Genomic DNA, 9,805 nt, shown 5'->3' with positions numbered 1-9,805 from the left:
AAAAAATCAAACAATTACGACTCTGTTGGTCAGTAGGAAACTGACTCAGGTGCAATCAGCCCTCATTCACACATTAAATAGAGCTCTTTGTGGGTTCATGGTGCAGTATCTCTCAGCATCTGAGTATCAAGTGAATGAATGCACCTCACACATTCTCTCTGAATCATTGAATGGTACATATAAAAGAACACAATGGGAACACATTGAGGCATCGGGTAACAGTGCTCCCTAATATGGAAAAATGCACACTTGATTGGCCTACAAGAAGCATGCACATTTGATTCAAATTCTCATATTCTTAACCAATATTAAACTAATCAGCTCTGCTCACATGCATGTTCATTTATGTACTGCCCTTTCTTGGTATTAAAGTTGTCCTACTTTAGGTTAAGCTTCTTTTACTGACATTTGAACAAAAATATAATTTTTAAAAGGGACATCGGATACAAAATTCACTTTTACGTGGTGTTTGAACTTAAATGTGGCAGTGTGGGTACACAATCACCCTATAGTGATAAAAATCCGCCCAGTGCTTTTTTTTTTTTAAACCCCCACAAATCATAAGCACTTACTCAGAACAAGCCATTCACAGATTCTGGGCAAAGTGATGTCAGTTCGCACATGCTCCTACCACAACTATTGATTGACACTGGTGTTTTATCATACCCGCCCTGAGTGAGTTGTCAACAGTTCACCATTGTTTCGACTCCGGAGCAGGTGTAGACAAGAATGTGTCCTAAGCGATTGAGGTGTTTTGTTATTGGATGTAATAATGAACATAACAGTCGTCATTTACTCCCGACATCTGAGCCACTGAAGATGCAGTGGATTAGCTTGCGCCCCTCGATCTACCTAAATACGTTTATGTTCACGTGAATCATTTGTGATCCAGCTTCACCTACAAAAGAAGTGAGTATAAGGTTGTTGTTGTTTTTTTATCTTTGCAAATAGCCTTTCCAAACAATGTGCTAGTTAACAAGTTCCACTACGAATGCGGCTAAAGTTTACCGTCTCTCAGAGAACAGCTCGTCACCCCACAGAAGAGAGGGGCGGGGTGAGCAGAGCTTATTAACATTTAAAGGGACATGCACCAAAACGGGTCGCTGTGAACAGAGTTGTTTTTGACTAGGGCTGCACGATTAATCAAAATTAAATCGCAAAGGCAATAAATCGCGTTTAGGCAGAAGCTGTGAGAAGAAATCCAGGAATAAACAGAAGAATTAACTGCTTTCATTGATTCAACGTGACTAATAAACACACGACTATGACAATATATGGTTTATCTGAGTTCATTTTATTTCAATATTTATTATAATAAAGTATATAATAATGCCATAAGTTAAACATATCAAGGTTCTGCAATATATCAATATATTGTGGAAACTTAAGTTCCCGTAGAGCTGCTTTGCAACGATTTGTATCGTAAAAAGCGCTATACAAATAAACTTGAATTGAATTAATGCAATGCTAATCAACACACTGCTTAGAATGCTATGAAATATTGTGTGCCTTATTCTGTGTAAGAAGCCACATCATCTTACAGAAGGATTTATTTCAAACACTCGGCTGACGTTATGAAGTGAGTTTGAAGTAAAAACGTTATTAAATGTGGTATTTTAATGTGCTTTCAGATGGAGTAGCATTTACTACACAGAGCCGAAGTTTGCTGACAAGCAACACAAACAGCTTTCATTATCGTGAACGATTTCTTCTATTTCATTATCACGCGATTATGAATGTGATTTTGCGTAGCTTGTCAATGAACTACGGCTCTGAGTAGTAAATGCTGCTCCATCTGAAAGCAGATGATGGAGATTTACTACTGGTCACAGAACCGGCTTTACTGACAAGATTTACCGACATGCACCGAAACGGGTTGTTTTTTAACAAGGTAAAAATTATATTGTTTTATACTACTATTGAGAAATTATGCTATAGTTGTTTACCTTCACCTAAGCCATAAACAACTGTGTTTACACGGATACTTGCAGACTCTGAGACATGCATTTTGACATAATTTCACACCTATGTGTCATTTCAGGCACACATATACACAGAAGTGAACTGAATTTAGTGTTCATGTGCATCTGCAATCACAGAACCGGCTTTAGAAAAGCCAGTTCTGTGATTATAGGCCATAAGGTGAACTAGGAAAAAGTGTTTAGAAAGTGATTTTCGTTCCCACACCAGGGCACTACTTTTTCAATGCATTTTTGCATAGACAATACCCTTTTGGACTTTAGGTTAAAAGTTCTCCGCAAAATATCCTGCTGTTTTATGTCACAATACATAAACGTATATAATTGTGAATTGAAAAAAAAAAAAAAAAAAAAAAAAATCTTATGCTGCTGGTTTTACTTGTAACTTTATTTATATTTATTTTAGCAACGTAAAATATCTTTCAAACTGACATTTATACATGTACCTAAATATTTGCGACCAGTATTGGTGCATTAGTATACTCAAATGTGAATGCAGACCATGAAATATGGAAAATGCATAGACAAAAAACTTCAACTTCACAGAATGTCACCAAGCATGATTAAAGATACACATTGTAAATTTAACTGTGATGTTTTATACATTCGAATTTTCAGTAGGCACTGTGTAATCACAGAAAGATAAAAAAAGAAGTACAATTTGGTCCAAGTTGGCAGAAATTACTCAAAATGCTACCCCGCCCCCTTTAGTTTTCAATAATGCCAAAAATGGACAACTCTGCACTAGAATCATGACAGGTCAAAATCAGCCTAAAATATGACACAGCACATCTTTACTCATCAGTTTCATCCCTATCACTCTCATCAAAGCTTCATCCCATGTCCGTCTTTCCTCTGTTTTCTGGGAAACATTTGCACAATATTGTCACTGACATTAAGGTGACCAGATGTGCCACTTCTCAGGGACACGTACTTTGATGTCATACAACGATCATTCTGCGCAGCGCAAACAACCAACACCTGGTTATTTCAGGCAGTTTAGAAATACTGTGCAGAACGTGTCCCTGTGAAAGTGGCACGTTTGGTCACCTTTACTGACATAAATCAGTACAACACAGTCTTGGAGACATACAGGAACATCTTTCAGTCATTTGCCTTGCTTGCAACTGCAGTGGACTACCTGCAACACACTTTCAGGGGCAAGATTTCTAGTCACCTAGGTCACCGTCTCATTACAGCTGCTTGGAAGTTTTCCCTTTTGCAGTGTTGGTACAAGGCAGGGGTAGGCAACATCAGTTCATCAGTCCTGTCCTGCAGAGTTTAGCTGTAAAAAGTAACCTTTAGTAACTCTGAAACATTTTTTAAAAACTCACCTGCTTGTAGCCTTAATAGTCCTGAAGACATTGATTAGCTTGTTCAGGTGTGTTTGATGAGGGTTGGAGCAAAATTCTGCAGGACAGCAGCACCGACGTTGCCTATCCCTGATACAGAGCATCACTTGTCGGGGCCATGGATAGTTCTGGCAAAGCTGACGATGCCGTGGAGCACAGATACATACAGGCTTTGTATCTTCAGCAGATGACTGGCCATACTGGTGGCTCACATATTTGCAAATTAGTTCAAAGGTCGACTGGTCCAGGGTAAAAGTGCTACCCAGATTTGTAAATACAGTCAGGTAATCCTCATGCTTTTGCCTTTGCCATAAAAGGCGCTTGTAGGATCACAAACTGAGAAGGTATGGATCACTGTGAAAGTTCAAATACACGGTGTATCAGCTTCTGCGTGTTATAAAGTATGATTATGACTATCATTATTATGAAATCCATTGTTGTGAGAAAAAAAAGATGTTGTATGTATGTTCTAACCAAGGCTGCCAAAGAAACTCATGGTATTTAAATTACCTCTAATTTGAAGAATCAAGGTCTTCATGTTTTTCACAAGATTTAAAAAGATCCTTCTTAACTGCATCATTGTCAGCACCTCCTGGTTTACAGTTTTTCTGTGCAGATGATTATCTCACAGAAGATCTTGTAGCTGGCATTGAAGGTTGGCTAATTTCTGAAAGAACACATATTAAAAACAGAAAAGATATGTTATGTACCACAATTATTTCACAATGGCTTTTATTTTAAATATAGTATAAATAGTAGCAAATCAAAAGCAATTCACCAAGTAATTTAAGAAGCTTTTGTTTTATTCTTCAGAAAGAAAATACATTGGTTATGATTTATTTCTATTTTCTTTTACCTTCATTAACCACTACACATTTTATCATATTGAATTACTGTACCAAGAGTTGTGCAGTCAAGACTGTGTTTACAGACAAACCAACAATATACAGACCATGAAGATGGTCAATGCTTTACTTTTGAAATGTGCAATATTGTGAGCGAATTAATATTTTTTCAGAATCAGAATTAGCTTTATTGCTAGGTATGTTTGCACATACGAGGAATTTGTTTTAGTGACAGTAGCTCCACAGTGGGACAGAATGACAGCGACAGGACAGGACACAGATAGTAAAAAAAAAAAAAAAAAATCAATATTTAAATATTAAAATTAAAAATAATGTACAAATATACAAAAATGGACAATGTGCCAAATAGCACAAACACAATATACAAGATAGACAATTCAGTATGTACAGGTATGTTAGGTGCAAATTAGAAATGTAATAAGTATGTGTGTTAAATAAATAAAAAGTATGATAGTGTTGTGTGTTTCATGTTTATTGTTAAGTTTTCAAGTGTTCATGAGATGGATTGCCTGAGGGAAGAAACTGTTCCTGTGTCCGGTCGTTCTGGTGCTCAGAGCTCTGTAGCGTCGACCAGACGGTAACAGTTCAAAGAGGGAGTGTGCTGGGTGTGAGGGGTCCAGAGTGATTTTACCAGCCTTTTTGCTCACTCTGGATAAGTACAGTTCTTGGAGACTGGGGAGGGTTGTACCAATGATTCGCTCAGCAGTCTGGACTACCCTCCGTAGACCGTAGTCCAGTCTACCCTGGTACCCTAGGTCTGGAATGATAGTGTTAAAGGCCAAGCTGAAGTCCACAAACAGGATCCTCACATAAGTCCCTGGTCTGTCTAGGTGTTGCAGTATGTAATGCAGTCCCATGTTGATTACATCATCCACAGACCTGTTTACTCTGTAGGCAAACTGCAGGGGGTCCAGTGATGTCCTTCAGATAAGCCAAAACCAGTTTTTCAAATGACTTCATGACCACAGATGTTAGAGCCACAGGTCTGTAGTCGTTATGGTGGAGCGTTTGAAGCATGAGGGGACTTCACACAGCTCCAGTGGTCTGTTGAAGATCTGTGTGAAGATGGGGGCTAGCTGGTCAGCACATGATTTCAGACAGGCTGGTGTCACACCGTCTGGGCCTGGTGCCTTCCTTCTCTTGTTCTTTTTGAAGACCTGGCGCACATAATCTTCTCTTATCTGCAGTTCAGCTGTGGGGGAGAGAGGGGGGTTGCAGGAGGTGTGAATGGTGTTTTTTCAAACCTACAATAGAACTCATTAAGATTGTCTACCAGTTGTTGATTCTCCACAGTGCTGGGGGATGGTGTCTTGTAATTGGTGATGTCTTGCAATATAGTAACTCACTGCTCTTCTAAAGCCCTAAACACACTGTACGATTTCGGGCTTAAGGCCCCATTAACTGTTGCAGCAGAGCTACCATCCTGCTAGTCTCAGCCTCAGACGTCACGCCCACGGAATGTTGGCTAAACGTCTGATGCATATGGCACACTTAGCTGGAAACACTTCAGGAGTTTCGAAGTAGTCATCGGATTGGTTGAATTATACAGGATTTCCGAGAGACGTGTGTGTCGCAATCTTTAACGTTCTGCCTGGAAACAAAAATGCCACGGTGCCAAACCCCCTCACGAAAGAAGAAAGACGTCGTGTTTACAACTGTGACGACGAGCGCTTGTCAGGATCAACTAAACGCTGCATTTTCAAAAGTATGTGAGAAATTTAAAGTTCGCGGGATAGAATCTTTAAAATATGTCAGAGAGTTTTACACACCGGTCTGTTATTGTGGCGACATTTTCACGCCTCTAAACATGTCGCCGCACAAAACAAAACGTGATTGGTTGCTTTACCTGTCAATCGTATGGCCTCTTGGGCGGGCCTTGGCCAATCAAAGCGGGACTACCATCCTGCAGACTTCAGTTCCAACCCACCTGTCTGTAATTATCAAATAGCCTTGAACAGCTTGATTAGCTGCTTCAGGTGTGTTGATTGGGGTCGGAGTTGAAATCTGCAGGACGGTTGATCAAGGTTTGAGACCCCTGCAGTAAACTGTCAAGAACCTGCTATACTGTCTGTAACAGGACTTAAACTGAACTGAGTTAGACAATGACATCACTGAACTCAACGATGAACTGCCTTTAATTGAAAATTGAGTGTTTACTATTGTCCTTTTGCGTTATTGACAAACTATTTTCCTATTTGATACTGTAAAGCTGCTTTGACACAATCTGTATTGTTATAAGCGCTATATAAATAAAGGTGACTTGTGGTATCGCACCTCCAGAGACAGAATGTTTATGCACAAGAATGCTATTGTCTTTCATCTCAGCCTATCACTTTCAGCTTCTGACCTGTAAATAAATAAATAATAATAAAAAAAACTATAATGAAATTAATATGTAAATAACCATTAAATAAAAACTGTGTTTGCAGTTAAACAATACTGAGTGTTCTGGCTGTAGCTGTATGCAAAACATCAACATGCAAACCTGACTCTGACTGTTCAATAAATATTAAATAAATAATCTAATTGAAAATTAGACATGGTACCCAGCATATGGCATAACAGTTCAAACGTGTGTGTACTTGGTTTTTACGTATCTGCAGACAACGTTTCTGCCTGTGAAAGATGGTCCTTCTGGTGTTTGCCTGCCACAGTAATGTTCTTGTCCATTTTCTTAAAATTTATGCACAAAGCAGAGCAAGCCAAGTCACTGGTTGACGCCGTATCTGAATGTATCCACTGTGTGTGTGTAAAATCTTTAGTCTTTTCTTTGTTTATGGATGTGAGATGCTTATAGCGTTGTTTATAATAAATATTACATAGTTTTGAAGGAGGTCTGGCCTTAAGTTCCTCTTCTTCACTACTCTGTCGTTCTGAAAAGCGGCCACCTTATGGCGCTTTTCCACTGCATAGTACGGCACGGTACAGTTCAGTACGGCACACGTTTGGGGGGTTTTCCACTGGGTACAGTACCTGGTACTTTTTTTAGTACCACCTCGGCCGAGGTTCCAAGCGTACACCGTTACCAAAATGTGACGTGTAAACTCTGCTGATCACTGATTGGCCGGAGAGAATCGTCCCTGCCTGCGTCATTGAACTTGCGGCACGAGACACAACAGAGACCCGCTAGATTTAAATCAGCACAGCCAGCAAAGGACTGAACACAACTGTTTGAATGAGTGCACCTTTTTTAACAACCAAAAAATGTCTGTTTCGTTGTCTGTTGAGGAAGTACAGACGTTCCTCTCCTTGATAGCCGAGGAGCGATCCTGCTCCACTCTTTATTTAACTCACATGTTCCCCATTTCCTGGACTGATGCTTTTGTGTGTATATAAGCCCTTCAGTTTGTTTAGTCAGTGTCAAGTTTTGATCGTGTGTACGCCCTTCTATCTATTTATCTGTTGATTGCCCACCTTATCTTCATTGCTTTGCCAAAGTTTAGTATCACTTGTCCTATGATTTTTTAAGTTGTAGTTATTTTCTTCAGTCATTGAATTTGCTTGGTTTGTTCAGCTGAATCATTCTTTTTTCTTACTGAAGTACACTCCCCAATCGGGTCCTCTCACAGAGGTCATTCTCTCTTCTCATTCCTAATCCCTGACAGCAACAGTAGCTCAAGCTTCGTTTTTCCACACACACCTGGTTGTGAATTGATGCTGCAGTAACAGATGGAGGTCCATAAATCACAGGAATAAAGATGAGTGTGTGGCCCATAAAGAGAGCAGCGGTGTGGGGAGGAGCAGATAGACGAGTCCCTGGTCTGGTCTTCAGATCATCCAGGAGGCCACAGGCCTCTAGAAGAACCATAGATCACACAAACGGCAGATAACTTTTTTTTCTGGGTCCTCTTGGTTGAGGCTATATGGAGTGATAATGACTGCTTCAGACATCATTTGCGCTACAGTGATAATGACTGCTACAGACACAAATATGTCTGTGCATATGTGTGTTTGTGCAAATGTGTATGCAAGTGTGATGGTATAAATCTGTGCATAGGTCAGATCGGATTTTTTGCTGAAATTTTTTTGTGCTGTTGTTCACATTGTCATTTAAATGCGACTACCATCAGTCTCATGTGTGAACCTTATACGGCCCTGAAGTGACCCGCATGTGCAGAAGAAGACGTGACGTCAGACGCAGCGCACTATGTTTGCGGAAATAAAAATGGATGCTGCTCGTGTGTTTAGCAATTTTTAAGTTAATGTGCAATCGGAGCCTAAATAATTAAGTCTGCCATTGTGATTTTAATCTTCCCGCCTCCTCCAGCACAGAATTGTGACGTCTGTTGCATGTCAATGACGTTAAAAAAAAAAAAGCGCATGAAATGCGACATGGCCCGTTCAGACTGAAGTCTCATTGCAAAACATCGGATATATATCCGATTTAGGATCACATATGAAAGTTGCCTGGGCCTGATTTGAAAAAATCAGATTTGTGCTGTTCAGACTGTCATAACAAAATCAGATATGGGTCACATTTGGGCAAAAAAGTCCAAAGATTTGGGCCACTTTAGCCTGCAGTGTGAACTAAGTCTTACATTACTCAGTAGCCCCACCCACAATGAAATTCACTGGACCAAATCCCTACACCAAGTATATATAATTACCATGTGTTTTCATTTATTGTGATTGTGATTAATTTATTCAAATGAAATGTGTCACAGAATCCTTCTCGCATCACACCTGGATAAGAGTTCACTATGTGTTGGTTATGTTAGGGTGTTATGTTTTAGGGTTTTGCTTGCAGGTGTTTTTGATTTTTTTTTTTTTGGTCTACTCAGCATAGTTTGCTTGCAGTGTAGAATATGATTATATATATATATATAAAATATATACACATAATACATACACACATATATTAAATATAAACAATTACGAAAAATATTTAAATGATGTAAAAGTACAGTATAAAACAAAATACATTACAAACGGTTATATTGGGAAATGTGTGATGAATTCCTTTGAAGCAAAGCTCTAGTTTCAGCAGCTATTACTCATAGTTTTCATAAATCTCTGATGAATAGAAAGTTCAAAAGAACATAATTTCATCATTTCTTTGAAATTGATGTTTTGTAACATCATAAATGAATTTACTGTTACTTTTATTCTGCAAGCACGCATCAAGTTGATCAAAATAATTCATTTATTTAAAAAAACGATTTTATCAATCCCAAACTTTTGATCAGTGGTGTATATACTTGCAAATAAATAAATAAATAGAAATAATAATGATGATAATATTAATAATGTTAGTTAATTTTCTCATTACTCCCAAAAAGTGATTTGGAATTGGCTATGCTGAGCTCAGTTTGAGGTTCAGTTATGTGTCTGATCTGATCACTGCTGTATTTAATGCTGCTCTCCATTAGATCAGGGGGACTTTCCAACCTCAGCACAACCAAACCCCTATTCTGCTTCCTTTATCGCTCTCGTCACGGTTTGCTGTGGTGTAGAGACCGAGATCTCCAGCGTGACCCGACCATAGCACTCAGCAGAGAAACATGTTCTCTTCAGGGTGAGTTTGTTCCTCCTCGAGCCCAGATTTAGAGTCAAAGTTTCAGGCTGGACTCACACAATACCGGCTTTCACCATCTGACTTCACGCATGA

This window comes from Barbus barbus (genome assembly GCF_936440315.1).
Source record: "Barbus barbus genome assembly, chromosome: 41".
Taxonomy (NCBI): Eukaryota; Metazoa; Chordata; class Actinopteri; order Cypriniformes; family Cyprinidae; genus Barbus; species Barbus barbus.
Note: the sequence above shows the minus strand (reverse complement) of the source record.